An 8,131-nucleotide genomic window follows, 5' to 3' on the forward strand; every position below is an offset into this window, starting at 1 on the left:
TCAAACTTTGGGGGTGGTTTCCGATGTAAAATTGAAGATCTTTGATGCATTATAGAGGTCAAAAGTAAACATTTTCCAACAGTTTTCAAAAAAATCGAGAAAAACAAAAAAAAAAATGACAGAAAAACTGGAATTTTTACGCAAAACCAGTTTTCGACCAAATCAATTTTTTATATGGTTGTAATTCAAAAACTAATCACTGTAAATACTTGAAATTTTCACCAAATGTTTATGTTAGTGTTATCTATATACAGTTTAATTTTCAAAAATTTTCGACTTTTTTTGAGTTATTTATAGACCATTGAAATTTTCAACTTTTTTGAGAATTTTTTTTTAAAGTGTCGATAAAAAAATGTTGGACGACCAAAAAAATTTGAAAATTTAATACACGGTTCCTTATGAGTTGTTCTTATTGTAGCTAAAAAAAATTAAAAATCGTAAGTCATGATTTTTTTTATAAGCGTTTACAGTTCAAAATTTTACGAAATCTGTCGAAAACGCGAAAATTTGCAAGTAATTTTGAAGTTGAAAAATCATAAAATTTTTTGCGTTTATAACTAAGGATTAAAAATACAACACTAAGTTTACCTTAAGTGTTCCTTCAAGTAGCTATAGAGAAAACTCGAAGCATCATTATAGGAAAAATTTTAAGTGCGTTTGAATTTTAAATTTTTACGAAATAGCGTAACGATAACGATTTATCCTCAAACGATTTTAAATATTTGTTATTATTCAAAAAGTATAAGTCGTAGATACTTGAAAATTTTACCAGTTATTTAGATTGGCATTTTCTTTACATAATTTAATTTTCAAAATATTTTGACTTTTTTTGAGATAATTATAGATGACTGAAATTTTCAATTTCTCTGAAAATTTTTTTTTGAAGTGTCGATAAATATTTTTTGGCTCTATCAAAATACTTGAAAATTTAATACAAAGTTCCTCATATGTTATTCTTATAGTGATTAAAAAATTATAAAAATACATAGGCACGATTTTTTTTTACTAGCATTTGAAGTTTAAATATTGACTTAATACGTAAAAATTACGGCAATTTTCAAATTATCTTAGATCGAAATTCATAAAAAATTTTCTTTTTAATTCTAAGATTTGAGAATTTAATACAAGCCTCATAATATAGTTTTGCAATAGCAGTTGAAAAATAAAATAAATATATAGCCACATTTTTTTTTACATGCATTCAAATTTTAATTTTGACAACATACTTAAAAATCACGAAAATTCGCAAATTATTATAAGCTAGAAATTCATAAAAAAATTTCTTTTTAAATCTAAGATTTGAAAATTTAATACAAGATTCCTTACAAATTTGTCAATCTTTAACACAAAAAAAATGTCCACCGGAAATTCAAATTAAATTTTTATTAGCATTTGAATTTCAAATATTGACAAAAATTCGTCAAAACCATGAATATTTGTAAATTATTTTGTAGTTCAAAATTCATAATATTGTTTGTATTTATATCTAAGGTTATACAATTTAACACCAAGTTTTCCATAAGTTTTGCTTCAAATAGCTATAGAGAAAATTTGAAGCGTCATTATAGGAAAAATATTTTGAGCGTTTGAGTTTTAAATTTTTATGAAATCGCGTAATGATAACGATTTATCCTCAAACCAGGTATTCGTATATCTATGATAATATAAGGTATTATGAATTATGATAACTACATGATAACTACACTAATTGATTAACCATGCCTTATACAAAATAGCAAAATGCGTCTTAATTGAAAAATAAAATATTTGTTTCAAAATAGAATATATGACAATATTTAAATATAATATATCCTAGACTGACAAATCATCTCCGTTCAGAATCGTTTTTCGTATACAATGATACCTATCATTGCATTCAAATTTAATCCCATCCATTACAGTTACCTACTGTACATCCACGACTTACCCGCTTTTTTAAATTAATATCGATAAAAATGTGTTCGCTGTGTGAAAAAGTTTAAAAATTTAATAAAAGGCTCCTAAAGTATCGTTAAAATAGCAGTTGAAAAATAAAAGAAATACATAGCCACAATTTTTTTTACAAGCATTCAAATTTTAATTTTTACAACTTACTTAAAAATCACGAAAATTCGCAAATTATTTTAAGCTAGAAATTCATAAAAAATTTTCTTTTTAAATCTAAGATTTGAAAAATTTTAATAATCTATAATATAACCTAGACAGATAAACTGACTCCGCTCAGAATCGTTTTTCGTATACAATAATATAATATCATTGCATTCAAATTTAATTCCATCCATTACAGTAACATATATTATTAATAATATATATAATTGTAACCTACTGCAGTACAGAACAGCGACATCCACGACTTACCCGCTTTTTTTGTTTTGTTTTTCTCAGTGCTTTTGAAAACTACTGGACATTTTTGGTGTCTCAACCAAGATCTCTACTAGAAAAGATAAAAAGATACCTACTGAAGTAGGTTAGGTTAGGTTTCTTATTTCGACTACTTATCGTGTATGGATCGACAAAATAAAAACACACACACACACACACACACACATCGTTCTCCACTGCACATATTATTGTAAAAGCTGCAATACATCTTTTATCGCTCCGCTCAGAATCTAAAAAAGGTCACCAAAGACGACGGTAGTGTTGCAGCTGCAGGTGCACATTATAATAATATAAAATATAGGTCCTCGGTGGCGCAGCGGGAACCGCAACATAATAAAATATAATAAGCATCATAACTATATAATAATAATACTATACATGCTTGTTTGGAAATTGTATAACGAGTAAACGTTTAAAATTCAAATATTATTACTATTATTTTTTTTTTTTAATAACGCGTATGATATAGCATTTGCCGAATATAATAAAAACCCTGTGCACTCGTCGTCACCCATATAACTCAGTACAATAAAGTGGTAACAATAGAACGTTTTTAACTGCAGCCAAACGATGTAGGTACCTATTATTATTATATTATCATGTGTATATTATATGTATATATTATTATGTATACGCAATTTTGCGTTTTTTTAAATCCAGTTAGTCGTTAAACGACAATGACGAAGACTACAGTATTATAATATGTGGTGTTCACCCTTCGCACGTGTACCTGTATAGTTTACGGATTGGTACTGTTCGTGGAACTCACCCTCTTTGCGATTGCTGAATGCTCGTCCTGCAGCCTATACGTTTAACGACCTCGGGAATGGGTACATAAAATTATCTTATGATATTATCATGTCTTGTATGCACATCGTTATAATATACGACGATCCCGACCGCTTCCCTCCGCACTACACATAATAAATACTTGTTATAGGCCGAAATTACGCGCGTACACCCATTATAATATGTTTTGGTATCATCTATACACATATATAATTATGACGTATATGTGACGTATATTAGGACTCTTATTTTATGTGCACTTGTGTCGGCATGGCGATAAACTTTTAACGATCTCGAAATCAGTGTCGTATACACAATAACGTACAGGATCATTATGGCATGTGCAACTCCGTCGAAAATTGATTTGAAGATAATATAGTTTTCTGTGTATATTCGAAATACACTCATCGTTACTGTTTGTAATGTCATATATTTTATCAAGTATACATAGGTAAAAATTGGAAATACATCATAATCATTTCGCAAAGTAGTTTATTTATCGAAATAAATAGTTATGATCGCATTACTGCCGGCCGTTGGGATACATTATTTTCAACATTATAAGATCTCATAAATTATAACGGTAACCAAAACGAGATAAGCAAAAAATAAATCTATTGCATAAAAGCGCTAAAATCCCAAAAGCCTGAAATATTCATTACTATGATAGAGCAACAGTGTTTTTGTATTGTAAGTTATAACTTGTAACATATTATTGTATTGGTATGTACTTAGTATGCATTCAAATTTCGAGAAAGCTCTATCCAAAAAATTAATTTTTGAAAAACAATTAATAAGAGGATTTTTTTCATTTTATATATTTGATGAAAAAAAATATAGATATTTAAGAGAAATGGTTAGTGGTTATATGTATTAGAATTATTAGATTATAAGATTATTACATTGATTCTTGTAAATATCCTTCTGAAATTCGAGCTGAAATTTCTGATGAGGTTATTATGCGAACATTGTGAACTACAAAATATGTAACTGAAACATCGAAATTTACAAGACCAATTCTATGTTGCTCATTATTGTTTATTATATTATAGTAATTGATATCTTACTAAAAATTAAAAAATTAATACATACTTATTTATGGATCTTTTTTCATTTTACTATAATATTAAAACGAAGAAATCAGTAGAATAAAATATTTGTAAAAGGTTGGGTTAAATAATCAACTAGGTAGCTTAAATAGTAAATTCATAAAATAAGGAAAATTATCATTATGTTAGTTTATTTTTATTTATATAATAAAGTATCTTACCTATCTATTTTATCATCGCGATTATAATTATTTTTCTATTTATATTAATTATTGAAGATTTTAAATATGTTTAAAGTGGATTTGGCATGGCGTGGTTGTCGTAAAGCCTTCATGCACCGTGATTGAGTGTATACGTTTAGTTTTGGATTAGGGTTCTTAGTGGCAAAAACCTTGCCTCACATACATGTGTTCCAAGCCAATTGTAGGTACCCTTCCTTAAAGTTTAAAAAAAAACCTACCTACTAAAAATAACCACCCAATGGCCTGTCACAGTGGGTTAGTTAATAACAAAAAAATTAAAATATTTTTAAATACACAAAATATAATAAAAAAATTAACCATAATGTTATTATATAAAATATTAAAATGTCGTTTAAATAATATATTATAATACATATATATTTTATAGCTTTGGCACTTTGGACATGTATTGGGTAAGTTTTATAATAGCACTTATGTTCAACTTATTTTGGTGCAAATTATACAAAATTCTTACAACTATAATGTATAAGCAAATTTATAACGTACAGTAACATAGAACCTAATATAAAAAATACAACTTAATAAAAACTTTATATTAATATGCTGCTATAGTGCAGCAAACTTATAAGTTATAACTAATAAATAAATACATAAATACCATATCATCAAAATTGATATTACTTAGTTTACAAGCATTCAATGTAAAGGGTGATTTTGTCCATAAAATGTATTGAGGGTATAAAGTGTTCGTCAGCATATAATATTACATATATAATATAAAAAATGTTATTATTAATGTAAAAAAAACATATTTTTCTTTCCAGTGTCGACTGATATTTTTTACATTTTATACACACAATAGAAACTAAACTGAATTTTGTTTTTTGCACTTTGAAATGGGTATCAGGTATTCAGGTCCCTAAATACTTATTTTCAGTGGGTGTCCCTAAAATATGTACTTATTAGTTATGTGGAATCTAGTGAATGCAGATTTGTCTGTACATAATATTGAACATTGTCGAGTGAAATTCATGGATGATGTAAATTACAAGAATATCATGATAATTTTATGTGTTTAAATGTTGAGTATTTAGTAACCATAAATGCATAATAATGATCATAATAGACGATCATTTTATAAATTATTATGATTTATAACGATAAGGCTCGTAAACAGTACAATTCCATTACAATAATAGGGTAATCGTGATTTAGTTGGACTAACACGATCAATATACAGTAAATTTAAACCTCAGTGTTCTAGAACTTTTTTTCAATTAACTGTTAGACCAAATAGTTAATAGCCCGCTATATCAGTGGCCAACGCAGTGGAAGGGTTCTATAGGGTTCTAATCACCTCTGGAATTTCTTCCTTCTAAAAAAATCTTATATACCACAATAAGCAATACACAGTGTAGATTAATTTTTGGTAATTTTTAATAGATTTAAAACAAATTGTTTTTTTTTTAAAGCTTCAATTTTTTTCCACTAGTTAATAACATTTTTAAACATCTAACATAATTTTCATATTATGTACTTATCATCGATTATAATCACATGTATTCTAGCTTGTAGACTGCCAGGTTAAGTGCTTTAAACAGAAATTAAATACCAAATTTGATACTAATTTTATAATTTGTTTTGACCAATTTATAGAAACTGTTTAGCAAAAAATTATGGAGATGGAGAACTGCGATTAATATGAGGTAAAACCTTAACCAAACTAAAATCCTGCATATGATATTTGCTATAATTTGAACTACGCAACGTCGATGTATTTTGAAACAGTAACGATCAACTCTCGCAGGTTTTAAATCGTTGAAAACTGTAATAGAATCAATATAGTGTTGTAAAGCGTAATACATATTTGGAGACAGTGCAAATATTAAAGTATATATACAAATTATGAAAATAATACTCTCGCCTGTTTGATTAATTTACAATATGTCTATCGCTATATCATAAGTACTTATATATTATAGCCCATAGGTATACACACACAAGTCATCACTTTAGTTAGTACGCATACAAGTATATGTTCTTTTGCTTTTTTAAAGTTCTCAAGATTTAAGTTTTATTAAATAACATTGGGCGTGTTTTATATAAGGTGATATATATATTTATTTATTTTTATTCTATTAATTCAAACGGGATGAACCCAACAAGAATTTGTATAGTTATTTCATTAGACTTAAATCTATTTAAATGGTAGACAATAGAAGTATATATACAGGGTGATTTTTTTTTATCAATGAACACTCATTATTTAAAAAGTATTGACTTTTTTCAAAATATTTTTTTACATAGTTTCAAGTTGTAAAAAAACCAACGTTTTTATCAAAAAATTATATTTATATTTAAATTTATATTTATTGGCAGAGTGGAGTGGTACGGGGTTACCCCGCAAAATGTTTGTCCACTACTCCACTTGTCTAAACTTTAAATACATATAACTCATAAACTACTCGTCCTAAATTCGATTTTTATGAATCAAAATACTTAGAAAAATATTCTGCTTTGAAATATGAAATTAAAACTCTATGTTGTCATTCAAAAAAGTAAAAACTTAAAAAATGATAAGGATAAAAAACTATGTAAAAAAATATTTTGAAAAAAGTCAATACTTTTTTAAATAGTGAGTGTTCTTTGATAAAAAAAATCACCCTGTATACTAACAAAAATTATAAATTTATGATAAAAATAATGTTTACAATACGATACAAAAATTAGTTTAACATTGAAGACTATATTATATATAGGTAACAAAACAAAAAAGAGAATAAAAAGAGAATAGTTTTTCTCCTTTCAGCAAGACTGGTTATATTTAGTTCGATTAATGCGACGTTGTATAATTTGAGTGTGGTTGACAAGGGATATTACATTTGTACGAAATAAATGGAATAAATCGATTTTGAATAGCTTCCAGGCTCTTTATATGAACAACACTAGAGGAACCATACGACTGAATTGTATTCTAAAGTAGATATATAGTGTCTTCACTTATTCCTAAAAGATTAAATAGGTATTGTTAAAAATAATTTTTACATACTATATATAATAATGACTTGCAAAACTACATTTTTGAAAAAATTTTTATTTTTAAAAATTTTTTATCGTTATATTTTTTACATTTTTTGTTGTATTTTTTCGATTAACATTTTAAATTTAATATTTCGTAGAAATGTATTTTTTGGTGCACTTCAGTACATTTAAACCGAATTTTGAACATGTTGTTAATTATATATAGTTCTTATAACCATTAAAGCCATTTAACTAAAATGATTTCAAAAAAGTTAGGGCTTTTCGACATAATGAGTGTAAAATACTTAATTGAATCACTATAAGTATTCATATTAAATTACGATTTAAACTGAGGAATGATGTTTTTGGTACCGAGCAAAGTATACATATTATGATTAAAATATTTTTAAAGTAATTAATTATGATAAATATTAAAATACTTCAAAATTAAACCCCAGTTAATTTAAACATGTTGAAATATCCGTAAAATACGATAAAATACAAATAAATAATAAATAGTAAATATAATCATACAAATCACAGTATTTTTTACTTAAAAGTATTTAGAATTCCTTGCTAGGTACCCAAAAACTTTTAATTAGATTAGTATTTCTCTCAATTACCCCGTCAAAAGTATTCAAGTTTCAAGAAATAAAATACATTGTAAATTGTAATGTATTATAAATT

The sequence above is a fragment of the Diuraphis noxia genome, unplaced genomic scaffold (genome assembly GCF_037042655.1).
Source record: "Diuraphis noxia isolate RWA-SAM2 unplaced genomic scaffold, SU_Dnox_SAM2 contig0001, whole genome shotgun sequence".
In the NCBI taxonomy this organism is placed as follows: Eukaryota; Metazoa; Arthropoda; class Insecta; order Hemiptera; family Aphididae; genus Diuraphis; species Diuraphis noxia.